This window comes from Squalius cephalus (genome assembly GCF_949319135.1).
Source record: "Squalius cephalus genome assembly, chromosome: 19".
NCBI classification, from domain to species: Eukaryota; Metazoa; Chordata; class Actinopteri; order Cypriniformes; family Leuciscidae; genus Squalius; species Squalius cephalus.
This window is the reverse complement of record NC_137140.1, coordinates 16,051,471-16,078,601: the sequence shown is the minus strand read 5'-3', so window position 1 is coordinate 16,078,601 and position 27,131 is coordinate 16,051,471. Positions and strand designations below refer to the sequence as shown.

General features: G+C 41.1%; 1 protein-coding gene and 1 long non-coding RNA gene across 2 annotated transcripts in view; both read right to left on the bottom strand.

Moving 5' to 3' along the window:
• LOC307147363 (uncharacterized protein) overlaps positions 1-27,131 on the bottom strand; it is a 149,102-nt gene that overhangs the window by 9,786 nt on the left and 112,185 nt on the right. The window lies entirely within an intron of this gene.
• LOC307147487 lies at positions 9,257-16,447 on the bottom strand. The gene is made up of 3 exons (XR_013819315.1): positions 15,993-16,447; positions 10,091-10,179; positions 9,257-10,002 (listed from the first exon to the last, which is right to left on the bottom strand). It is a non-coding gene; the product is annotated as an uncharacterized lncRNA (long non-coding RNA).

Genomic DNA, 27,131 nt, shown 5'->3' with positions numbered 1-27,131 from the left:
AAATTATATGGCATTAAAAAATAAGCAAAAACAATATGACCAAAGTTTCGTCATGGCCACATAACTAAATCATGTTTTATTAACAAAGTTTCGGGAGGAGCATGTTCAGATAATCCAGAGAGGAGGCCTATGTACAATATATATATTGTATAGCTGATTTACCTCTGTCCCATGACAGTTTTCCAGCATCCCTCCACCAGCCCACTCCTTACTCTTGATTGTTCCTATGGGAACAATGGGTTCAGGCCAAATTCCATGCTCGGAACCCTCCCCTCAGAGATCATGCCAAATATGCATGCTCATATGCAAATCTGGTTATATGTAAGTGTGAACTCGTGGAGTTACGTCATGACAACCAGAAAAGTGAAAATCCTGGATTCATTGCCACAACTTCACTTTGTGACCATTTCAGTTAATAATTGTGACATGGCAAATACTATCAAAAGTATTAACATTGACAATGTTATGATGTTGACAATTGTGCAAATAGAGTGGGCTTGAACCATTATAAGGCATCCCAAATTCTGACTGCGAAGGGAGCGTATCTCTTTCAGCTGGCTCGTTTGGAGTGAAAGCTGACAATGTTATAACCTGGGTTATGAACCGTGTTGAGAACACCTTAGGTACATTACCCCTTTTTGGCTTGAGAACAGTAATTTGTGTCAAATTCCATGCAGAATTCATTAACTGGTGGAACATGCATGTCACTCACACATGCTCCGCTGACATGGAGGTTCTATAACACTGGGTTTGGGTGCGAGATTGAATTACCTGCATGAGAAAGGAGATCCTTTCTCAGCGGAATGGTCCAGGGAGATGCTGTCAACATCCCCACTAGGTCCAGAAACCAAGGCTTGGTGGAGCATTTCGGCACAACCAATAGTCAAGTCAAGTCATCTTCATTTATATAGCGCTTTTAACAATGTAGATTGTTTCAAAGCAGCTTTACAGAGATAAACGTATAATTTATGGTAACAGAGATTGTTTTGGCTTTATAGCGGTTCTTTAGTAAAGTTATTTTCCAGCTAAGGTTAGTTATGATTGATTCGCTTCCGTCGCAACAATAATTTGTTATTAAATTAGGGGCCGCTAAGACGACACAATTCTCTCTACATAGACTTTAAACGCGAACCTGTGAGAAACGCTGATGGCGGTCACATGCGCATTAAGAATTGGTTCTATAGTTATGTGCGTTTGAATATATGTATGCAGGTTTGTAATTCCCTACATACCAAGCCTAAACAAAGTACTGGTGTTTCCTTATTATTTTTGATACAGAATTTTATTTTATTTTATCAATTCGGGGTAGATATGCGAATTGAGTTTCCCGACGACGCTTTATCTGTAGAGTGGTAAAGGGATCCTCCATAGGGAGAGACTAGTTGGCACTTCAGCACTGCGTTGTCATCGGGTCCAGGCGAAGGTCCTTCATCAGATCTGGATACGGCCTGGATCCGGCAGGCTGCGGGAAAACCTCGGGATAAACAAAGACACTAAAATTAGCGTAGATGCCATTCTTCTTATGATGTAACGAGTACATCAGGATTTATGGGAAGTGTTCTCAGTTCCAGCTGACCTAATCTATGCAGCCTAATATTGAATTATAGAAGTCTATAATGTATTATGTGAAAGCTAGGTCAAAGAGATGTGTTTTTAGTCTAGCTTTGAACTGACAGAGTGTGTCTGCTTCCCGGACAATGGTAGGAAGGCTGTTCCAAAGTTTTGGTGCTAAATAGGAGAAGGATCTACCGCCAGCAGTCGATTTTGATATTCTAGGTATTATCAACTGGCCGGAATTTTGAGATCGCAATAGACTATAATGCGTTAAGAGCTCGCTCAAGTACTGCGGAGCTAAACTATTTAGTGCTTTGTACGTGATCAGCAATATTTTAAAATTGATGCGATGTTTAATAGGGAGCCAGTGCAGTTTTGACAGAACCGGGCTAATATGGTCATACTTCCTGGTTCTGGTAAGAACTCGAGCTGCTGCGTTTTGAACTAGCTGTAGTTTGTTTATTAAGCGTGCAGGGCAACCACCCAGTAGAGCATTACAATAATCTAGCCTTGAGGTCATGAACGAATGAACTAATTGTTCCGCATTTGTCAATGAGAGCATATGACGTAATTTATATATATTTTTAAGATGGAAAAATGCAGTTTTACAGATACTAGACACGTGACTTTCAAATGAAAGATTGGTATCAAAGAGCACACCCAGGTTCCTAACCGACGACGAAGACTTAACAGAGCAGCCATCAAGTGTTAGACAGTATTCTAGGTTATTACGTGAGGAAGTTTTTTGTCCAATAATTAGAATCTCTGTTTTTTCAGAATTTAGAAGTAGGAAATTACGAGTCGTCCAATTTTTTATATCCGCTATGCATTCCGTTAATTTTGTGAATTGGTAAGTTTCGTTAGGTTTTGAAGAAATATAGAGCTGAGTATCGTCGGCATAACAGTGAAAGCTAATGCCATGTTTCCTAATGATATCTCCTAATGGTAGCATGTACAGAGTGAACAGCAGCGGTCCTAGTACTGAGCCTTGTGGTACGCCATACTGAACTTGTGATCGATGAGACATCTCTTCATTTACTGCTACAAACTGATAACGGTCAGATAAGTACGATTTAAACCATGCTAGTGCAATTCCACTAATGCCAACATAGTTTTCGAGTCTATTTAAAAGAATGTTGTGGTCGATAGTATCAAATGCAGCACTAAGATCGAGTAACACTAATAGAGAGACACAACCACGATCGCATGATAAGAGCAAATCATTTGTGACTCTAACGAGAGCAGTCTCAGTACTATGGTACGATCTAAATCCTGACTGAAAATCCTCACAGATATCATTTCTTTCAAGAAAGGAACACAGTTGTGAAGATACTGCTTTTTCTAATATCTTTGACAGAAAAGGTAGATTCGAGATCGGCCTGTAATTGACTAATTATGTAGGATCAAGTTGCATTTTTTTAACAAGCGGTTTAATCATAGCCAGTTTAAAGGTTTTTGGTACGTATCCTAGAGACAAAGATGAATTAATGATATTAAGAAGAGGATCTATGACCTCTGGAAGTATTTCTTTCAGTAGCTTAGTCGGTATAGGGTCTAACATACATGTTGTAGATTTAGATGATTTAACGAGTTTAGTAAATTCTTCCTCTTCTATAGCAACGAACTAATCAAATTTTTCCTCCGGGAGACTACAATGCACTGCCTGATGCGATACTGTAGTAGACTGTTGCATAGTTATAATTTTCTCCCTGATATTATCAATCTTATAAGTGAAGAAGTTCATAAAGTCATTACTGCTGTGTTGCTTGGAAACTTCGGTGCTTGAAGCTTTCTTTTTCGTTAGTTTAGCCACCGTTTCAAATAAATACCTAGAATTATGTTTATTTTCTTCTAATAAGTTTGAAAAATAAGCAGATCTAGCAGCTTTTAAGGCCTCTCTGTAAGCAATCGAGCTCTCTTTCCATGAAATGCGAAATACCTCTAGTTTTGTTTTCTTCCAGTTGCGCTCCATTTTAGCAATGATTTCCTCTCTTCTCTGATTTAGCATAGCACTTCATGCAATATTTTCACTGGTGGAGCCAGAGGGATGGACCAGGTGGGCTCCGATGGAGCAAGACTGGTCTGGGGTCAGAAGAAGCTAGCAGGGAGGTGTGTGTGGTCCTGGCACACAGGACAACCATAACATAGAAGGTGAATATGTCTCTCTTGGCCATAGCAGGACTGACAGGAATAGTCTCCGCTATTGTGCCAAGGAGAGTGGGTGACTCAGGAATGGCCTCTGTGGCCTTGATAGTGAGAGTGGACCACTTTGGGATAGCCTCCATGGCCGTGGCAGTGAGTGTGCGGCTCTGTTACCTCTGGGACCACCGGACTTTCCTTCTTCCTCCGCTTATGAGGGTGAGCCAATGTGACAGGCTCGTTAAGGCTGTTGTTGAAAATGTCCTTTAGCATAGCATTGCTGATATTGAGCCCCTCCGCTACAAACAGGAACTGGTAAGTAAACCCCTTCATGCTGGCCCATCTTTGCAGAAGTGAAAGGAGCTTGCTGTGTTGGCCCACAATCTGATGAGCGGATGGGGCAGGGGTTGGGAGATGAGAACAGGAAGATACTGAGTCCTCTATTGGCCAGATAGCACTGTCAGGATTTAGTGTTGATAAAGGAACAAAGACTTAATGATGCAGAGTTGATAGGTTTTTGTTTAATCAAAAATAAAACAAACAAAAATGACCCTGTGGGGGAAAGCATGACTGGCTGGACTAGGCAGGACAAGGTGGGAAACAACAGGGAGCAGGTAAACAAGATGCACATATGACGATGACCTGGCACAGGACTGAGAACATGGGGAGAATATCTGGTTAAGACAATAGAAAGACACCAGAGCACATGGCATGTAGAAACAAAGAAAATAAAGCCATGTGCTCACACAAAACATGACTAGAATACCCAGCCAATGAAAGTTCTCACTGACTGCGTGTCCACACAAAACATGACAACATGAAAGTATGTGGTCAATGAAAAAACACAAGCTGCATGCTACACAGAACACAGGAAGAAAGCATGCAGCCGATAAACACAAACCGTGTGCTCAGGGTTGTATGCTTGCTGCACGGGAGTTTGCATTTTCCTACATAATGAGAAACAACTTGTTTCTAAGCCAGTGATAAACGCTCTTGTTGTACTCCAAACACCGAAGTAACATTAAAAAAGTGTGTGACATCTTTAGAGATAAACTGTAAATATGGAAAACAATATGGAAATGATGTTTGTGTGGAACTTGCATTAAAGTATTTATATGAGCAAACCTGGTAATATAATTTTAAGATGACGTGATAAACTGGGAATCAAAAACGATTAAAAACATTAAACTCACAAAATGTATCACAAGATCTCACTGCAGCTGGAGCTCCTATTAACTCTTTTTTGCTGCCGGTGGCTGGCAACTTTTTTTTTTAAACGCTGGCGGGGAAAGAGTTAATGTTGCTGAGAATGAGTGAAGGTACGCCAAGAATGAGTGAAGGTATGCCAAGAGTGTAGTCAGGCAACCATTGTTTACAAATCCAACACACTTGTAACATTTTTAACAGAAATGACAAAAAATATTTTAAAATTATATATATAAATTAGCCATCTCAGTAACAGTCATGAAAGATTAAAGTAATATCACAAGTGCCATTATTACTACCACTTTTACCTACAGTTTTGACTGGAATGCATCTCAGACCACCTCCTGAAGAGGTTTGAGTGATCAGATTTAAATCCGTTGCGAATGCGTTTCAGAGGGCATTTACACCTGGTCTTTTAAAGATCGAATAGCTATCAGATCTCAGAAAACGCATAGAGGGACCAGTTATAAACAGGCCCATAGTCTTACTATCAGCTGTGAATTTTAGCTATTACAGTCTTTCAAAGGACAAAAACATGAACTTTAAAACTATTGCTGTTACATCAAGTCAGCAGTCGCTTTATTTTGGCATGAAGCCCAGTAGAGGCGCAAGGCCCTGTGATGTTGCACACTTGGAACAACCCTTGTGACTGTTATGTTTCTTAATTTCTTAACTTATCTGAGCAAAAATTACTCAAAATGATGATGCAAGTCACACGATGATGGTGATATACATACTTGAATCAGTTTTACCCATCTCTACCCTCAGGTTATGGCATTCTGCTGATAATGGGAGAGACGGTGATGTAGTAGTTTTTGGAGGAAGCCAGACATTTGTCTTTCTAATGGATTCCATATGTACAGTGCAATCTACAACAAAACAAATTATTTCTTTGTAGATTATGTGAAAACTGCATAGGAAAAAATATATTTTCTGTCCAAGAGCTGGCATTGTGGTTACTGGCCAAACTTCAGAAGACAATTGGCAAGAGGATATCCTATTTCAGGGAAAATGCTCAACATATAGGTTCATAAGGACGGCATTTGTTTATTTCAATTCATGGTTTTAAGAATATTTCTGTCCAAGCATTACACTCATTAGAAACAGTTAAATGTAATAATTAACAAAATAATCTTTGGTGTTGCTTTAAAAAAAAAAATTGATGAAAAATACAACTAGACTTGCCTGTGACAGACTGTTACAGTGTCTTTTGTAACTGGTAGTGAGCTGTTACTCTGTGTTAAATCCTGTAGTAGGACAGTCATTAACAAAAAGCCACATTTGTGTGGCGGTGTCCAGGTTTTACACTGGATAAATTAATAAAGCAGTAGTGACACGTAACCTGGCAAGTATCTTCATTCACCAACTTGCAACACAGACCGCCTTGCTAAAACACACATGTGGGAGATGTGGAATGGATAAAAATAGCTAAAAAAATAAAAGAGGACTTTAATACGCCTATTAATGGCATGTTTGAGTCATGCTCTTAACAAACTTTGTTTTCTTTCCTCTTTCCATATTGTGAATAATAAATGTCTATCATTTTAATTTGCTTGTTACACAATAGAGCCTAACTTATTGTAATAATTATTTGACGTAGCCTACATTTACACTCAGAATTATTCCTTGGCATCCTCACGTACTAAACTGCATTTTTCTTAATTTTCAATCATTGCATTTGGTCCGAAATTAAATGAGAACATGTGTTCCCTTGTCAGTCAACGTGTTTGCATACCACTGTGCAGCCTATTCATGCAGACATCATATGTCATCAGCTCGTTCACGTACGTGCTGTGCAGACAGAGTGAGAATGGCAGGCAAACAGTTGTTTACATTAGTTATTGTAGTACTGTTACTCACTGTACTGTAAAGTTTTCTCACTGGTGAAAGACACATGATGTAATCCAATAACTTTTTTGACTGTACAGATTTTGAGTAAAACTGTGAAACACTTTTTTTTGTGTGTGTGGGTTTTAAGCATATATGCAGGGTAGAAGGAAATCTCTCAAAACATTTTTACCTTACTAATGAATTTTGGTGATGGCCCACGTCACGAGTAGACTAGGATGTGGCTCCTTTAAGAGCAGAGTGACCTTGACTTTTTTGAAAGGTTCAGTTTGCTAATAGCATGTGCTTCGAGCCTCACATGTGTGCATGAATCGGATGGTATATTTTATTTCTATTGCTTATATAAGTTGTTTTGTTTATTAAAGGTGCTCTAAGTGATGTTGGGTGACGTCACTTCTTGTTAATGTTCAAAGTATCGTCAAAAAAAAACGGAGGCTAGCTAGACCCTCCCTCCTCCTCATCCACGCACTAACCCCCCAAACCCCACCCCCAAATCCTTCTTATCGGTTATTGGCTGGAACAGTTTGTGATGTTTCGTGGTGCGGGTTAGCCCAGTTTGTTTTTGTTGCCGTTTGTGGAGCCTGGGTTGTCTATAGAGACTGCGTTTTTTTTACAGTGTGTTCAGGGGACAGGCAGCTAGCAGATAGTGAGGAGTTGTTTGCTGTATGTGACAAAAAAATGTTTTGGCCTAAAAAAAAAAGCGTGACATCGCTTAGAGCACCTTTAAGTAACACGGTTGACAGCAGAATGCTATTAGACAGTTTGTTGGAGTTTTCCCGGTGAAGTGGTGAATAAAATACAAACTGTGGAATGCCAACCTCCTCCCGAGTTTTCACTGCTGTCTTATGCTGCAACTCATGTTGGCGTGCTATCCTTTATTACCAATGCAAGAAGTGTTACACCCTCCATAGATTTAATATGGCTTTTTTCTGGCCCACTATCTAATAATTAGATTTTAATACTGAAAACATCATTAAATCATTATAAAACATCATGACTGTTATTTTGGGCACCCATAAAACAGATTCCATTGTGTTTTAAAAATAATACACTTTCACAGCTTTATCACTTTATTATTCAATATAATGGACTATAATGCTTTTGTTACAAAATAACAATGGAATGATATTCTATGCACTGCTTTATATACAGTGAGGAAAATAAGTATTTGAACACCCTGCTATTTTGCAAGTTCTCCCACTTGCAAATCATGGAGGGGTCTGAAATTGTCATCGTAGGTGCATGTCCACTGTGAGAGACATAATCTAAAAAAAAAAATCCAGAAATCACAATATATGATTTTTTAACTATTTATTTGTATGATACAGCTGCAAATAAGTATTTGAACACCTGTCTACCAGCTAGAATTCTGCCCCTCAAAGACCTGTTTCAATGATCCTAAGAAAGGTGAGAAATCAGCCCAGAACTACACGGGAGGAGCTGGTCAATGACCTGAAAAGAGCTGGGACCACCGTTTCCAAGGTTACTGTTGGTAATACACTAAGACGTCATGGTTTGAAATCATGCATGGCACGGAAGGTTCCCCTGCTTAAACCAGCACATGTCAAGGCCCGTCTTAAGTTTGCCAATGACCATTTGGATGATCCAGAGGAGTCATGGGAGAAAGTCATGTGGTCAGATGAGACCAAAATAGAACTTTTTGGTCATAATTCCACTAAATGTGTTTGGAGGAAGAAGAATGATGAGTACCATCCCAAGAACACCATCCCTACTGTGAAGCATGGGGGTGGTAGCATCATGCTTTGGGGGTGTTTTTCTGCACATGGGACAGGGCGACTGCACTGTATTAAGGAGAGGATGACCGGGGCCATGTATTGTGAGATTTTGGGGAACAACCTCCTTCCCTCAGTTAGAGCATTGAAGATGGGTCGAGGCTGGGTCTTCCAACATGACAATGACCCGAAGCACACAGCCAGGATAACCAAGGAGTGGCTCTGTAAGAAGCATATCAAGGTTCTGGTGTGGCCTAGCCAGTCTCCAGACCTAAACCCAATAGAGAATCTTTGGAGGGAGCTCAAACTCCGTGTTTCTCAGCGACAGCCCAGAAACCTGACTGATCTAGAGAAGATCTGTGTGGAGGAGTGGGCCAAAATCCCTCCTGCAGTGTGTGCAAACCTGGTGAAAAACTACAGGAAACGTTTGACCTCTGTAATTGCATACAAAGGCTACTGTACCAAATATTAACATTGATTTTCTCAGGTGTTCAAATACTTATTTGCAGCTGTATCATACAAATAAATAGTTAAAAAATCATACATTGTGATTTCTGGATTTTTTTTTTTAGATTATGTCTCTCACAGTGGACATGCACCTACGATGACAATTTCAGACCCCTCCATGATTTCTAAGTGGGAGAACTTGCAAAATAGCAGGGTGTTCAAATACTTATTTTCCTCACTGTATATATATATATATATATATATATATATATATATATATATATATATATATATATATATATATATTATATAAAACCTCATTGTTTTGTGGTTCATCTCATTCTGAAAGGACATCAGCATTCTGTCTATTGTACCAACTTGCAAAAAGCACTTATATTGTTTTTGGTATTCCCCCAAAGTGCATAATAGAGTACTCCAGAGGCAGAGGGAGTCTGTAACAGTTCTGCAGTGCTTGTGGTCAGAAGTCCATTGTTTAAGACTTTGTACTGCATAAGTCAATGTTTGAATGATGAATGTTGTCCATTCACATGGCCATTTACATAATATAAAAAAAATTCTTCAGCCCTATTGCAATAATTGCTGTGCCCAATTGATGTAAAAAAGTTTGACCCACTTCACTGCAGTTTTAAAATCAAAGACAGAGACCAATTTATATGCAACAGCAAAGCAATACACAACCCCATAAAAAATATGCAGCATCACAGGAAGAGCCTAAAAACAGCAAAAACAAAAAGCCAAATGGGAAGTAAAAAAAAAAAAAAAAGGTGTACTCAAGTGGATGATGAATGTTCTAAGCATTTCAGCTTTGCCAATCTAGCTATCTGGTTGAGTTCTTCTGTCTTGACTCAGATCAAATTGAATTAATAACGACATACAATAGGGCTCAGATTGCCTCGACGTAGTTGGCTGGGAGCATCCCCTGCTGTCCTGTGCGTTCCACACGTCCGAATATCCAGCCTTCATCTATCTGCTGCACATCCACTATTAAGTCGCCATCTGCAAACGATACCTCATCCTCATCGGCAGCAGCATAGTCATATACGGCCCTGTAACGCTTCAGTAGGAACAGATGCACAAGGTTAGGAAGAACTAAGTCTAAGCATGGGGAAAAAATTAAAATGAGTAATGGAGAGAATTCTTACCCCACCACTAGAGGGCAGTGGAGCAGCAGCTGAATGCTCAGGCTCTGGAACATTGTTGTAGCTCGGAGAGCGAGCTGGTGGCTAGAAGCCTGGACACAGAGCCGTTAAAAAAAAAAAAAAAAAAACCTTAAGAGTATGCAAACCATATCTAATCCTACAGACAGCATGAAAAATGGGTACTTTGTCAAGTCACCTTTATTTATATAGCGCTTTTACAATACAGATTGTTTCAAAGCAGCTTTATAGTGATAACAGGAAAATAATGATACATTTTTTTTTTCATCTGTACAGTAGATCTAGAAGAAAATAGTGTAATAGTCCAGCTTAAGTAAGTTCAGTGAAAGTTCATTTTTGTTGTAAAAAAGTTATTAATTCAGTTAATTAATCTATACAGCTGCTCTGTGGTGTCAACAGTGATGTCATCGTCCAGCTCAGTTCAGTTATCATATAATGGTGTCAATGCAGGCAGTGTCACGGTTGATAATTCATCGTTTCCTCTGTGTCTCGTGTAACTGTTTGTTTACATGTCTGTGAGTTTGCGTGAGTGGGCGTTGTCCCGCTCGCGTGTTTGTTCAGTGCTCCAGCTGCCTGCAATCATCTCATTCCCCACCTCAGCTGTTTCACATTACCATTCTCTACATATACTCACTCATCTCTCCATTCCAGTGTCCATCTGTTGTTTGCAGTCCTTCATGTGTGTTCGTGTCGTCTTCCGGGTTGTCGTCATCTTCAGTGGATGTTCCTGTTGTTTCACCGCACCCGAGCACCGATCACCGAGCACCGAGCACCAGACCATCGAAGTCCCTGTGTGACCGAGCCTGAGCGTCTTCCCCTGAGAGTACCCGTCAGTTGAGTGGAAAGAGAAGCGATTTCGCGAGCGCACCCGGAGAAGGAACTTCCTCATTGACTTTGAGTGATATTCATGTTTTGAGTGTTGAGTCCTAATAAACACTTGTTCACCTGCTATTGCTTCCAGTGGTTTATCATGACAGAACGGATGGACCAAGAAACGGGAGCAGCGGGTGATTCATCTGCTTCATTGGAGGAATTCATTCGCGTGTGCATTGGCCGGATGGATGCACAGGATCGCAACCAGGGGGAGACAGGACGTGCTATTCAGGCTCTTGTCACACAGGTGTCCGAGCTCACCCAGCGATTCCATCAGCTGCAACCTCCCACTGCGCCAGCACCTCCGGAAGCACTCGCAGTTCCTCCTACACCAGCCGTGCCTCTCTCCCAGTCTGAGCCCAGATTGCCCACTCCTGAGCTGTACTCTGGTGAGCCTAACCATTGTCGTCCGTTTCTAACCCGTTGCAGTATGCATTTCTCATTACAGCCCAGAACTTTTGAGAGGGAGGAGGCAAAGGTGGCATTCGTGCTCACGCTGCTGACTGGGAGAGCGGCGCTTTGGGGAACTGCAGTGTGGGAGAACCAAGACCAGTGCTGCTCCTCGTTCCAGGCACTCGCGGCGGAGATGAAACGCGTCTTTGATCGGGCCGTCGCGGGGAAGGAGGCTGCCAGGGTCTTGGCGGATCTACGCCAAGGAGATCGTTCCGTGTCTGATTATTCCATCGAGTTTAAGACCCTGGCGGCCGAGTGTCGCTGGAACGAGGAGGCGCAGTGGGATCATTTCCTGCATGGGCTGGCCGAACGTGTCCAGAGAGAGATCTACGCCCTGGACCTCCCATCTTCTCTCAATGAGCTCATCGACCTGGCCTTGAGGGTGGACGCCCGACTGTCTCGGATTGGTCAGAGGACGTCACCCAACCCGGTTCGCGGCGGGATGGAGAACCAGCGGTCCAGCGGCCTGGACGCGTTCGGTCCCCACGATCCCGAGCCCATGCAGGTGGGGCGAGCTCGGCTTTCCCGGGAGGAGAGAGAAAGGCGGAGATCCCAGGGCCTTTGTCTATACTGTGGTGGCACCGGACATTTTGCTCATGGTTGTCCGGTAAAAGGCCCAGCCCGATAGTAAGTATGAGGCTACTATCGGGTGGGATCTCCGCAGGAAAGACCTCATCCACTTCCACCATCCTCCCGGTAAGACTGAGATGGTCTACTCACGATCACCACTGCAGTGCACTCATAGACTCTGGAGCCGAAGGTAACTTCATGGATCACCGGTTTGCACTACAGTTACAGATTCCCTTCCGAACACTTCCCCAGAAAATCACAGTCAATGCACTTAACGGACAAACTCTACCTACTATCTATCAAGCAACCGAAAGACTTACCCTCATCACATCAGGAAATCATGCCGAAACTATTTCATTTTACATTACGGACTCACAACTCACACCCATAGTTTTAGGACACCCCTGGCTTAGCTTGCACAACCCACGTATCGATTGGAAAAGGAGAACCATCTCAGCTTGGAGCACTGAGTGTCATAGTTCGTGTCTAGTGTCTGCTTGTTCTGTTGTTTCTGTCCCTGTGTTTCAGGAGGAAGCAGTGGACTTATCAAACGTGCCCGAGGAGTACCGGGACCTGAGTGAAGTGTTCAGTAAGTCAAGGGCTGCTTCTCTCCCTCCGCATCGTCCCTATGACTGTGCAATAGATTTACTGCCAGGTAAGTCTCCGCCTAAGGGCAAGATCTATTCACTCTCAGTTCCGGAGAGGGAGGCAATGGAGAAATATATTTCTGATTCTCTGGCAACCGGGTTCATCCGTCCTTCCTCTTCTCCAGCGGGGGCGGGGTTCTTTTTTGTGGGGAAGAAAGACGGATCTCTGCGACCTTGCATTGATTACCGAGGGTTGAATAACATCACGGTAAAGAATACTTATCCTTTGCCGTTGATGTCTTCAGCCTTCGAGAGGTTGCAGGGAGCCTCACTCTTCACAAAATTGGACTTGCGTAATGCTTATCATTTGGTCCGCATCAGGAAGGGGGATGAATGGAAGACTGCTTTTAACACCCCTAGGAGGCATTTTGAATATTTGGTTATGCCTTTTGGGCTTTCCAATAGTCCCGCAGTCTTCCAGGCACTAGTCAATGATGTGTTGTGAGACATGATCGATCAATTCATATATGTTTACCTGGATGACATATTGATTTTTTCTTTGTCTCTCCAGGAACATGTGCAACATGTACGACTAGTGCTTCAAAGGTTGTTAGAGAATGGGCTTTTTGTCAAGGCGGAGAAATGCGTTTTCCATGCACAGTCGGTTCCTTTTCTGGGACACATCGTGTCGGCTGAAGGTATGCTTATGGATCCTGACAAGGTTAAGGCTGTGGTAGAGTGGCCAATCCCAGATTCCCGCAAGGCCCTGCAGCGGTTTTTGGGATTCGCCAACTTCTATCGGCGTTTTATTCGCAATTTCAGCCAACTAGCCGCACCTCTGACTGCCTTGACCTCTCCCAGAACTGCGTTCAGGTGGTCAGACGCAGCTGAGGCTGCGTTTGCCAAACTCAAGAGCCGCTTTGTTTCAGCTCCAATCTTAATTGCCCCTGATGCTTCACGTCAGTTTGTGGTAGAGGTCGATGCGTCAGAGGTGGGGGTAGGTGCAGTTCTTTCACAACGCTCTCCTTCAGACGACAGAATGCATCCCTGCGCGTTTTTGTCACATCGATTATCTCCTGCTGAACGAAATTATGACATTGGCAACCGTGAGTTGTTGGCAGTCAAGCTAGCATTGGAGGAATGGCGTCACTGGTTGGAGGGTTCAGGGGTACCCTTTATAGTCTGGACTGACCACAAGAATATGGAGTACATTAGAACCGCCAAAAGATTGAACTCCAGGCAGGCTCGGTGGGCACTTTTTTTCGGCCGTTTCGATTTTACTCTTTCCTATCATCCGGGTTCCAAGAACATCAAACCCGATTCTTTGCCGCGTATTTTTGATCGTCCCGAACACGAATCTACTCCCGAGCGCATTTTTCCTGAGACCCTAATTATCTCTTTGCTCACTTGGGAGGTCGAATCGAAGGTCAAGAAGGCCTTAGAAGGGGTAACGCCTCCGATCCGGTGTCCACCTAACCGTTTATTTGTGCCGGAGGGATTACGATCAGACGTTATCCAGTGGGGTCATTGTTCCAGTCTAGCTTGCCATCCAGGGGTGAGTCGTACCATATTTCTAGTTAAGCAGCGATTCTGGTGGCCTCTTATGGCTCGTGACGTTCACAATTTTGTTTTGGCTTGCTCTAGTTGTGCCACTGGTAAGTCGTCCAATCGACCCCCAGATGGGTTACTTCAACTGCTGTCGGTGCCTTCGAGACCTTGGTCCCACATCGCTCTAGATTTTATCACCGCCCTCCCACCCTCCCAGGGTAACACGGTAGTTTTGACCGTGGTGGACCGATTCTCGAAGGCAGCCCACTTTATTCCCTTGCCCAAATTACCTTCAGCCAAGGAGACAGCGGTGGCAGTCGTTGACCACGTCTTTCGGTTACATGGCCTCCCGACAGACGTGGTTTCTGACAGGGGACCCCAGTTTGTGTCCAGATTTTGGCGAGAGTTTTGTAGATTGCTGGGGGCGACGGTCAGTCTGTCCTCTGGGTTCCATCCCCAGAGCAATGGTCAAACTGAGAGAGCCAACCAAGATTTGGAAAGAACGTTACGATGTTTGGTCTCCAGGAATCCTTCCTCCTGGAGTCAACAACTTTCTACGGTGGAGTACGCCCACAATACGTTGCCAGTGTCATCCACGTGCCTATCTCCGTTTGAGTGTAGTGTAGGGTACCAACCACCTGTTTTTCCTAGTGCTGAATCCGAAGTCGCGGTCTCCTCCGCCCACGCCTTCATCCAGAGGTGTCACCGTACTTGGACGAGGGCCCGAGAGACACTCCTCCAAGTGCGGGAGCGCACCAAGGCCAAGGCCGATCGCCACCGGTCAAGGCCTCCCGTATACGTCGTCGGTTCCAAAGTGTGGCTTTCTACTAAGAACATTCCTCTTCGTTCCGTGTCGAATAAACTAGCTCCTAAATTCATTGGCCCGTTTTCTGTCACCAAGATTGTTAGTCCGGTGGCAGTCCGCCTCAATCTTCCTCCGGCGTACAGGAGAATTCACCCCGTCTTCCACGTTTCTAAAGTCAAGCCTGTGTTTTTTTCACGTATTAATCCGCCAGTCCCGGTTCCCCCACCGCCGCGACTCGTAGACGGGGAACCATCCTATTCGGTCCGTCGCATCCTGGATTCTAGGCGGAGGGGACGCGGATTTCAGTACTTGGTGGATTGGGAAGGTTACGGTCCGGAGGAGAGGAGTTGGGTTCCTGCTCGTGACATCCTGGATCACTCCCTTATCGATGATTTCAATCGACAGGTAAGGAGGTCTGGGAATGCCGTGAGGCATTCCTAGGAGAGGGGGTACTGTCACGGTTGATAATTCATCGTTTCCTCTGTGTCTCGTGTAACTGTTTGTTTACATGTCTGTGAGTTTGCGTGAGTGGGCGTTGTCCCGCTCGCGTGTTTGTTCAGTGCTCCAGCTGCCTGCAATCATCTCATTCCCCACCTCAGCTGTTTCACATTACCATTCTCTACATATACTCACTCATCTCTCCATTCCAGTGTCCATCCGTTGTTTGCAGTCCTTCATGTGTGTTTGTGTCGTCTTCCGGGTTGTCGTCATCTTCAGTGGATGTTCCTGTTGTTTCTCCGCACCCGAGCACCGAGCACCGAGCACCGAGCACCAGACCATCGAAGTCCCTGTGTGACCGAGCCTGAGCGTCTTCCCCTGAGAGTACCCGTCAGTTGAGTGGAAAGAGAAGCGATTTCGCGAGCGCACCCGGAGAAGGAACTTCCTCATTGACTTTGAGTGATATTCATGTTTTGAGTGTTGAGTCCTAATAAACACTTGTTCACCTGCTATTGCTTCCAGTGGTTTATCATGACAGGCAGATCAATAACATGGTTGAATATTAAGTGTCCCCAACTATGCAAGCCAAAAGCGACAGTGTACCTGTACATACCCTGATTGCCGAAGGCATTAGTGGGTGAGCCCTCTCCCCCCATCTGACTTTTCTTCTCAAAGTCCTCATGATACTTAATCTGTTAACACACACACAAAAAAAAACATTACTAAGTCACAGAAACACTACGGGCATTAGGGGTGGGAATCTTAAGGCACTTAACGATCCGATTCCGATTCTGGGAGTAACGATCCGATTCCCAAAACGATTCTTAACATACATTTTTGGTAACTAATTATCCTGCTTTGCAAATACATGAACTTTACATTTTAACCAAAATTGGAGTTATTATGCTTTTTGTTTATAGTTAGAATATCTGTTTGACAGTATTTCCATATTAAAAATGATTATGAAGATTTCTTTCAATACTTTTATTTTATTAACAAAGTTATATTCAGGATTAACAAGCTCTGAATTAAACATGGTAAACCATACAATTGCAAAGAACAATTCATTAAGAATAAACAGTTCTCAATTTACAACTAAGTGTGACAATTTTTCAGTTTCTTTAGAACATTTTAGACCACTGTCTCACTAAAATAACGACGTGAGGGCAAACTGTATCGTGGCTCAAGTACCTGTAACATCGTGCGAAATCCTTGGTTATCCACAACAGAGTAAAGGCGCAAATCTTTGGCAATAAAACCCGCCACTGACCGGGTAATTTGTTTCACCTTTTCAGAATTCGGTGGAAGCTTTGCTACTTACTCGAGGGCCCTTTTAGTCCAGTCATTTTAAGCCAAAATGGCGGTCAACCTTGAACAAATTGCAACAGAAGCAAACTCAACTGATTTTGTATCCTCAATATGTCCTGATTAAGGAAAAAAAAGTCCCAAAGAATCCCATTAGGGGGAAGTTTCGAAAAAGACCCAAATATAGCCTATTCATACGCCTATTCTTTTTCTTACGTGAATAGGGTAAACATTTTAACCTTTAGATATCACCATGAAAATTACTCTTCGTGAGTTGATTACTTACATCAAGACAAACAAAAAATGTATTACAAGTTTTTGTTAAATTGTTTGTTAACATGGACAAACGGTGCATAATCTAATTACGTATGTGCTAATTTGCATAAATACCACAACAGATCTAAACATTGGGTCTAGCCAGGTGAAAATGTCTTGCTGAACCTTGTTGACACATAACAGTAAAATACTTAATGTTAAGGTCTGAATGGAACCCATTTAGGCTACCCATGAGCATTAATACATAGAGGCAGGAAGAAGTATAATTACAAATTCCCATTGTAATAAAGCAAAATAAGATAAATAACATTTGATGCTTTAAATAATTTAAATACATTTAAGGGATAGTCCCACAAAAATGAAAATTCTGTCATCATTTACTGACCCTCAAGTTGTTCCAAACCTGTATACATTTCTTTGTTCTGCTGAACACAAAGGAAAATATTTGGAAGAATGTTTGTAGCCAAGCACATCTCGCCCCCCATCCCTCCATTGACTACCATAGTATGTGTTTGTTTGTTTTTTTACTATGGTAGTCAATGGGGGAGATTGGCTTGGTTACAAACATTCTTCCAAATATCTTCCTTTGTGTTCAGCAGAACAAACAAATGTATACAGGTTTGGAACAACTTGAGGGTCAGTAAATGATGACAGAACTGTCCCTTTAAATATTCAATATTTTGAGAGACAGTGCCTTGAACAACCTTTTATTAGGACTTTATTCTCTGATTTTCTTTACACATTTCAGTTAATATTTTATGGACAATTCGATTACCACAATATGTTTTGTTCAATTTTAGATTAAACCCCTGGAGTACGAAATCATTGTGGGAATTATAAATGAGCATCACCACTGGACACTTAGCGGTAAATTTTACTATAAACATATTATAAAAGTAAATTACGTCACAGAAGAAAAATGCAGTGCCATAATATTATGTTTCATGATACACGTGATTGAGTAAAGAACTAATGTAATTTGTTTTCATGAAAAAAGGTGATCTACCCACAACAAAGGAAGTCCCTGTTCCTGGATCCACTGGGAGAGTCTAAGCAAGACATCAAAACATGTCTTGAAACAACAAGGTAAGGATAGCTGTAAAAATTTAACTTCAGCATTATTAACATTTCAACATTTAATTTAGTATGTCCACTGTCAATAGGAAAACATAATTATAACATTTTAACAAAATAATCATAAAATATAAAAAGAGTAGTTGGCAGCACAGGATTTTAGCCACTATTAGAGCTTTTCATTCTTTACACAGCCCACAAGTTAAGTTATCATCTATCCACCGAGGAGCTCTATAAAGATGTGAAAAGCTTACGACTCTAACAAAAAAACAAAATGTGATCACATAAATGTGAACATTTAGTAGTTTTTATTAGTCTTTTGTTTTTGTTACAGTTTAAAAATGCATACCTGGTGGCATTGACCCCCTACTGTGTGTGTGACAAAATTGCCAAAAATAATATTTTTAATATTGTTATTTTCTTTCTTCAGGGCATTCATGCGAAACAAGGGATGCAATGTCTCAAGGTGGACATGTGACACTGTCCCACATCCCAAACAATCGGACAGTACCTCGTGTGGAGTCTTTGCCCTGAAAGTATAATTACTATTTATAATTACCTTAAATTATGAAGTTATTCACTGACAGCAGATTTATGTCTCTGTAATTTTTTTATGTAATCATAAAATGTCTTTTTCAGTTTGCAGAAGAACTTTTGAAAAATGATACTGTAGATTTTCCTGCTACAAAAGAGGCTGTCATAAAACACAGACTGCAAATCGCTGTCACTCTTCTCTTAGAGACTGGTAAGTAATAAGCTTTTAGGGGATGTTTTGGCAATCCAAATAATTGTCCTTATAATTGCTGTAAAGCATCTTATGCAGCTATCAGAATTATTCCATACTTACCTAAAAAGTATTAGTGTGAAAAATGAAGAATTATAGATGCATGCTCTGCGTTTTTTGTTTTGTTTCAAAGATGACCTGACTGACATATGTCACTTCTGTGGGTCAGAAGGGCCTGAGACAGACCTGAGTTGGGTAAATCAAACTTCAGAAATTAAATATGTTTTGTTATAAACAAACATTTTATTATTATTTTATCTCCACGTTAATTACTGTATGCTAAAAAATATGTCAATTACACAAGCATGAAAATTTGCAGCCTCTTACCCAAAAATCCAAATAATTTGTTTTCCAGATTCAGTGTGACATTTGTTTGCGGTGGTTCCACCATATGTGTGTTCAAGGCCCACCAACAGAGGAGGCCTTCCTGTGTACTGCTTGTACTCCTTAGCTTTCTGTTCTGGAGGACCAGTAAAATACAGTAAAATATTGTCTTACTGTATATTTTGTACATTCAAGCGATGAAGAAAGTGGATACAGGATCTACTCTGTGTATCCTATTATTATACATTAAAACTGAAAGTGTACTGGAGACTCACTTCAAGTTAAGGCCACAAGTTAAGTGTTCTGGTGTGTGGAAGTGTTTGATGTTTATTTTGCAGGAGCTTTTCCTTGCTTTCTTCTTCAGGCGCCACAGGAAGTCGAGACATTGATAGGCCATCATCTGTGCATTATGGAGAGGGGCTACTTGTTATAACATGTTTAAAAACGGTCTGAAAAAATCTGTATCCCACTATAACTTTTGTAAGGAAACAAGAAACGTGTCCATATTCACTGCTGTTATTAGACATGATGTGAATTATTCACAAAATAAAACACTTGATGATAGACCATCATCTGTAGATTTTTTTTTGTGGGGGGATACATATTTTGTCAGGTCGAAAATACGGTCTGAAAAAATCTGTATCCCACTATAACTTTTGTCAGGAAACAAGAAACGTGTCCATATTCACTGCTGTTATTAGACATGATGTGAATTATTCACAAAATAAAACACTTGATGATAGTCCATCATCTGTAGATTTTTTTTTGGGGGGGGGTACATATTTTGTCAGGTCGAAAATACGGTCTGAAAAAATCTGTATCCCACTATAACTTTTGTCAGGAAACAAGAAACGTGTCCATATTCACTGCTGTTATTAGACATGATGTGAATTATTCACAAAATAAAATACTTGATGATAGACCATCATCTGTAGATTTTTTTTGCGGGGGGATACATATTTTGTCCATATTCATTTTGATAGACCATCGATCTGTAGCTACACTCGCTTTTTGTGTAGGCTATGACCCATTTATTTAAGTGCGCGGGCATTATTGAATGGTTTTGATAATAATTTATCAAATAACACGGCCACCTTTATTGCTGAATGCGTGCGCGCTCCCGCGACCGGGGATACACTTCCTTTCAGGGGTAAGTACCTTGGCACGACCAAGCGGGAAGGAAGTCGACCGGAAGTTGAAGCCGGCCGCGTGCCACCATCTTGTAGCAGAACTTCACCTGCTGTTAGCATCCCATTGACTCCCATTCATTTTGGCGTCACTTTGACAGCGAATAACTTTACATCTGAGGCGTTTGAAGACTCCATTTGTCCATTATTTATTTCTAAAGAAACACGACAATGTATAAAATGCTCCATTACCTTGTAGCTTATGTTATGGCCCCGTAGAAGCAGTTTTTGTAAAAGCAGGCTAACGAATGCGTCATAACCACGCGACTCTCTGTCGCACAGTAGAGAGATTACCGTATGGACGGGAGGAGAAGCTCACGGGCAATCGGGGGGACGTGGAGGCAAAATGACTAAATAATTAATCAGAATACCTAGCAAAAGTTTCTCCTGCTCCTAGCTCATGGACACCTCCTACTCACACTCTCTGTCTCTGCAAGATTCGGAAGGGAATGATTCAGATTTCTCTTGGCACAGCTACTAGAAGACAGACGGGTTGCTCACGTCACATCTACGTCGTCAAGCTCGGTTTGAGTCTGCGCGTCAGGAAAGGAAGTGCTAAGAAATCGCTAAAAATGGGCTTCACTTGTCTCAATTGAGATCCAATGAGATGGCTCTGTCCACTTCTTATACTGTCTATGGGCACGACACCGGCGGCTTGTGTTTGTTTGTGGCTTCACAAAATGGCGGCAACCTCTTGTTTACGTCCCAGAATGCACTGCGCAGTGACGTCGGTTGCCAAGCCCTATAGAGTAAAGCCGCCTCACAAACAGCTCGCGGGTAACAAAAGTTATTTTTTCGTGGATTATATCGCTTTAACAGTCAAAAACATAAGAAAATTATGTCAAGTCAAGTCAAGTCATCTTCATTTATATAGCGCTTTTAACAATGTAGATTGTTTCAAAGCAGCTTTACAGAGATAAACGTATAATTTATGGTAACAGAGATTGTTTTGGCTTTATAGCGGTTCTTTAGTAAAGTTATTTTCCAGCTAAGGTTAGTTATGATTGATTCGCTTCCGTCGCAACAATCATTTGTTATTAAAGTGTAAGTTGCAGGTTAAATTTTTCACGAAGATAATGCAATGTGTTTATTAAACATAAAGATAAGAACCGCCCACTATTGTTTTTTATACCAAAATGCTGATATAATATGAAAAGTTGGCACTTTTAACAGTGGTTTTAACCGCTCCCGCTCCCCTCCACTAGATGGGGCGTGACGTCATAAGAGGAACTCACTAGTAGAGTTACCGTACGCTAGCAGCTATATTCGCCTTACATAACTTCAGAAAAGTTGGTTGTATGTTTTATTTGATAAAAAAAAATTATGGATAAAATAACTCAATTGTAAACATACTCGTGTGTGCTGACTTCAAGGGGACCGTGATCCTGCCTGAAATGAGAATACGCTATTCGCAAAACAAACGGGTTCAGGCACGTCAGGTCAGCCGGTCGCGGGTCGAGCTGTTCCACTAAACTCCAAAACGCGTTCACCTCACGGCAGCACACACTCTCCACTGCTGATTCAACTGGGTGGCATAGCCCACACAAACACAGTGATGGGGACATCGATCTCTCTTTTTCTTTTCTGACAATAAACATCGCTAATTAAATCGTGAGAAATTGATAACGCGTGGATTGAGAAAGGGTATTACATGACGTTTGAGGCGTCGATGAGACTAGCGATTGGTGCCTGTGCAGTGTGTGCATCTCTAGCGTTATAGCTCTGATTTGGACTGACTTACTGTAAGTAAATAATGTCTTCAGTCGTTGTCCCTCCTTGCTATTCTACATGACGGCAATATTTTGAAAAGACTTGCTTGTTCCGTTATATTTCGGTTAAGTTTGCACCAGGCTAGACTAGCTCTAACGTAGCTAACGTTACTCACCAGGACACCTGGCCAACCCCTCCACTCATTCTCCTCACACCAAGCATTAATAACTCTTTTGAGTGCCATGGCTCCCCTCTCTCACGCCTGACTGGTTAAACATTGTAGGGCTGTGGTCCATAAAGAATTTGATGGTTTCCCACATCCTCAGTCGTTCTCCAAATAGCCATAATACAGTAGGAATCTAGCAGAGTATGGGTTGCGAGTTCCTCTTGTGACGTCATCACCCAGTAACTGAAAAAACACGCTACCTTTGAAGAAACCCCAATAAATGTTATTTTAACGCATTTTAAGACAGAAATAATTAAATATATACATATAGAGCACTTTAATTTACACATTAATAGGCTGTGGTGGTTAACCTGCAACTTACACTTTAAATTAGGGGCCGCTAAGACGACCCAATTCTCTCTACATAGACTTTAAACGCGAACCTGTGAGAAACGCTGATGGCGTTCACATGCGCATTAAGAATTGGTTCTATAGTTATGTGCGTTTGAATATATGTACGCAGGTTTGTAATTCCCTACAAACCAAGCCTAAACAAAGTACTGGTGTTTCCTTATAATTTTTGATACAGAATTTTATTTTATTTTATCAATTTGGGGTAGATACGCGAATTGAGTTTCCCGACAACGCTTTATCTGTAGAGTGGTAAAGGGATCCTCCATAGGGAGAGACTAGTTGGCACTTCAGCACTGTGTTGTCATCGGGTCCAGGCGCAGGTCCTTCATCAGATCTGGATACGGCCTGGATCCGGCAGGCTGCGGGAAAACCTTGGGAAAAACCGGGGGTCGGCAACCCGCGGCTCTTAAGCGCCGCCCTAGTGGCTCCCTGGAGTTTTTTCAAAAATATGAAAATAGAAAAAAATCTTTTTTGTTTTAATATAATTTCTGTAGGAGGAAAAACATGACAAACACTTCGCACGTACGATCACATCGGTGTGATTAGAACGGTCAGTGCATGACGTGATCAACTGCTAAATAGCGTACCGCACGATATACGTCACCTTTTCTCATTAATATTCATTAAGCTAGCGACGGTTGCTAGGGGGGTCAAACTCGCGCGTGTCACTCATGCTAGACGCATGTAAACAGTTTACGGACGAGATGTCTACTGAGCTAAACCTGCTAACTCTGTCCGAGAATGATGTCCCCGGTGCCAAATTCACTGGTATAGAAGTAGAAGAACATACAAATATTCAATTGAAGAGATGGCTTGAGTGTAGAGGGCTGAAAAAGACGGGAAAAAGAGCCGACCTGATCCAGAGGTAGATTGTTATCGACAGAATTTCTCCCCCAAAAAACATCGCCTTACGCCACTGACAGTGACATTTTGCAGTTTCAACAAGCTATCTTTTACCACCCTATGTCCTGTCTGGTTGTCTTACGTCTGACAGTTGTTGGGGGTAATTTATATTATTATTATTAATGTATTTATTTTTTGTTTAGCGATCGCTAATGCTACTTGGTCACAACCAACAACACTTAATTTTTAATTAATATCAAATCTAAATTCTCTCAATTATTTTACCCTCCCCCCTAAGGCTGTTTCCTTACTACAGAAAAAGTAAATCTGTCAGATCTAGGGCCTACCTGTAGCATGACCAGGCTTGCTAGAAAAAGGCAGAGGCTGAACATGTCTTACATATTTAAATAAGAGTATTTTAAGAAAGTAACGTTAGGCCTACATATGACTTTTATGATAAATACATGTCATTCAAGGCAGTAGTAGCACCTACAAGTAACTATATATATATATATATATATATATATATACATACATACATACATACATACATACATATATATATACATACATACATACATACATATATATATATATAGAGAGAGAGAGAGAGAGAGTTATTCATTCATTCAAAATAATGTCTAGGGCGTAGACCCATCGTTCACATTTATCCCTCTAGGTTTTTGGCTTCGGGAAACGAATAAAGAATACATCCTTCATATGTGGACGGTCATAGTGTCTGGAGTCGTTTCTGCAAGTTCCATAGCAGCAGTGTTTACTCGGCATGTTCTTATTTGAGGGATAACCGGCAGAAAACAAGCAGTACTAGCATGAATCATAAGCGAGCGCGCTTCTATGTTGACCCCCTTCCGGTTTACGTTGCTGACGTCACGCGGCCTTGCGGTCTAAAAATAGCACTCGTGCGGCACGCTATTCAAATGTGCTCTCCGCGTTGGCTGGCGTTGAGCCAGAGACAGGCGCGCTCAGCTGTCATATATCACAACTTTTTAGTGTTTTCAACCACATAATGTTTATTTTAGGTTTCAGACATATAAGTACTAAAAATACATTTAGAGTTTGTAAAATACACACTGATGTTAAAGGAAGAGGCAATAATAATCCTTTCCATTATAATTAGACACGTTTTATTCATATCAGATACACATTGTGTAAGTAACTTTAAAGTTTACTCTATTCTTCTCCCAGTTCACCTGCCACTTACTTTTATGTATTTCGGGAGAAGTGGATGAATTCACGTGTTGTAAATCCAACAGATCTGATTCTCTGAACTGCGTATGCGGCACAAACTAAGATGGCGGCGCCCATAGCGCATACAGCTCAAATAACGCGATCGTTATAAAACACTTCCACTTGCATATATTTGACAATCGGAATATCAGATATGTCATGTCATATCTAGCAAATTTGTGAATATTTTGAATAAAAAAGGAAAAATGACATAAAAGCAGATCATCATTCATTCAGCTCTGTTGTTGCTGCGGTGTGTCACGTGACACGTAATGACGCGTCACCATGGAAACCATAAAGTGACACATTCTAAATAACGGTCGCCTTGAAAAACTCACGCTGGGGAGTCAGTCAGAATATTTTAAACTTACGTGTGAAAGGGTTAAAGTTCTTCAACCCAATACACGAATAAATAAAACGAAACATAATACATTAAAATTATAATGAAAGTTAAACTTAAAGCACGATCGTACAGCAGAGTAGTCACATGTTGCGTCATTCTCTCCAGGATGCGCTTGCAGGGAAAATAAACATTTAATCATGAATGCTTATTATGTATTTGTAGCCTACTTATCATTTTGATACTAGGGGGCTAATAAAGCTAATATAGACACTTACAGCGTGTGTTGCCTTCATTATAAGGCTTATATAAGGCTTTTAATTTTTTGCGGCTCCAGACAGATTTTTTTTTTTTTTTTTTTTTTTTTGGTCCAATATGGCTCTTTCAACATTTTGGGTTGCCGACCCCTGGGATAAACAAAGACACTAAAATTAGCGTAGATGCCATTCTTCTTATGATGTAACGAGTACATCAGGATTTATGGGAAGTGTTCCCGGTTCCAGCTGACCTAATCTATGCAGCCTAATATTGAATCTAAAGTCTAAAATGTATTATGTGAAAGCTAGGTCAAAGAGATGTGTTTTTAGTCTAGCTTTGAACTGACAGAGTGTGTCTGCTTCCCGGACAATGGTAGGAAGGCTGTTCCAAAGTTTTGGTGCTAAATAGGAGAAGGATCTACCGCCAGCAGTCGATTTTGATATTCTAGGTATTATCAACTGGCCGGAATTTTGAGATCGCAATAGACGTGAAGGACTATAATGCGTTAAGAGCTCGCTCAAGTACTGCGGAGCTAAACCATTTAGTGCTTTGTACGTGATCAGCAATATTTTAAAATTGATGCGATGTTTAATAGGGAGCCAGTGCAGTTTTGACAGAACCGGGCTAATATGGTCATACTTCCTGGTTCTGGTAAGAACTCGAGCTGCTGCGTTTTGAACTACTGTAGCTGTAGCAGTTTGTTTATTAAGCGTGCAGGGCAACCACCCAGTAGAGCATTACAATAATCTAGCCTTGAGGTCATGAACGCATGAACTAATTGTTCCGCATTTGTCAATGAGAGCATATGACGTAATTTAGATATATTTTTAAGATGGAAAAATGCAGTTTTACAGATACTAGACACGTGACTTTCAAATTAAAGATTGGTATCAAAGAGCACACCCAGGTTCCTAACCGACGACGAAGACTTAACAGAGCAGCCATCAAGTGTTAGACAGTATTCTAGGTTATTACGTGAGGAAGTTTTTTGTCCAATAATTAGAAACTCTGTTTTTTCAGAATTTAGAAGTACACTCTAAAAAATGCTGGGTTAAAAACAACCCAATTTGGGTTATTTGGCAACCCAGCGCTGGGTAAATATTGGACAGAACACATGCTGGGTTATTTTGACCCAGCAGGCTGGGTTTTTATACATTAACCCATCTGCTGGGTTGTTTTTAATCAGTGCTGGGTCAAACAACCCCCATGCTACAGGTTATTAATTTTAGATAATAATAATAAATAAAAAAACGAATAAAAAATACAAAAATATTAATAACAATAATAACACTACTGTTTATTGATTCAATTAAAGTGTTTATTCCAGGAAATTAATATAATCATAAATACATTCATGTAAAAAAAAAAAACAGACATCTGCAACATAAATGGAGGCCCACAAAAATCATTTGTGTTAAAATGTTGGTATGTTAAAATATTATAAAATGGTAAGATTCTCAAAATTCAAAACTCTACACTTATAAACTGTAAAATAGCCTACAGCTTAAGATTCTATTCACAAAGAATACAATAAAAAACACATAAGTATACATTGTAATTCACTTAAATAAGCAATCATTTAGTCCTGTGCAGCAAAAATGGGAGGCACATCTCTGCGTATAAACAGTAAGTACATACATTGCAATTCATTTTAAATAAGCAATCATTTAGTCCTGTGTAGCAAAATAAAAACATGAAACTCTATACCTATAAACTGTAAAATAGCCTAGCTAAAAATTATCTTCACAAAAAGATAAAAAACAAAACAAAACAAAAAACCAACTGAGTCAACTTTTTCAGAGTTTCCCCTTCACCAAAAAACT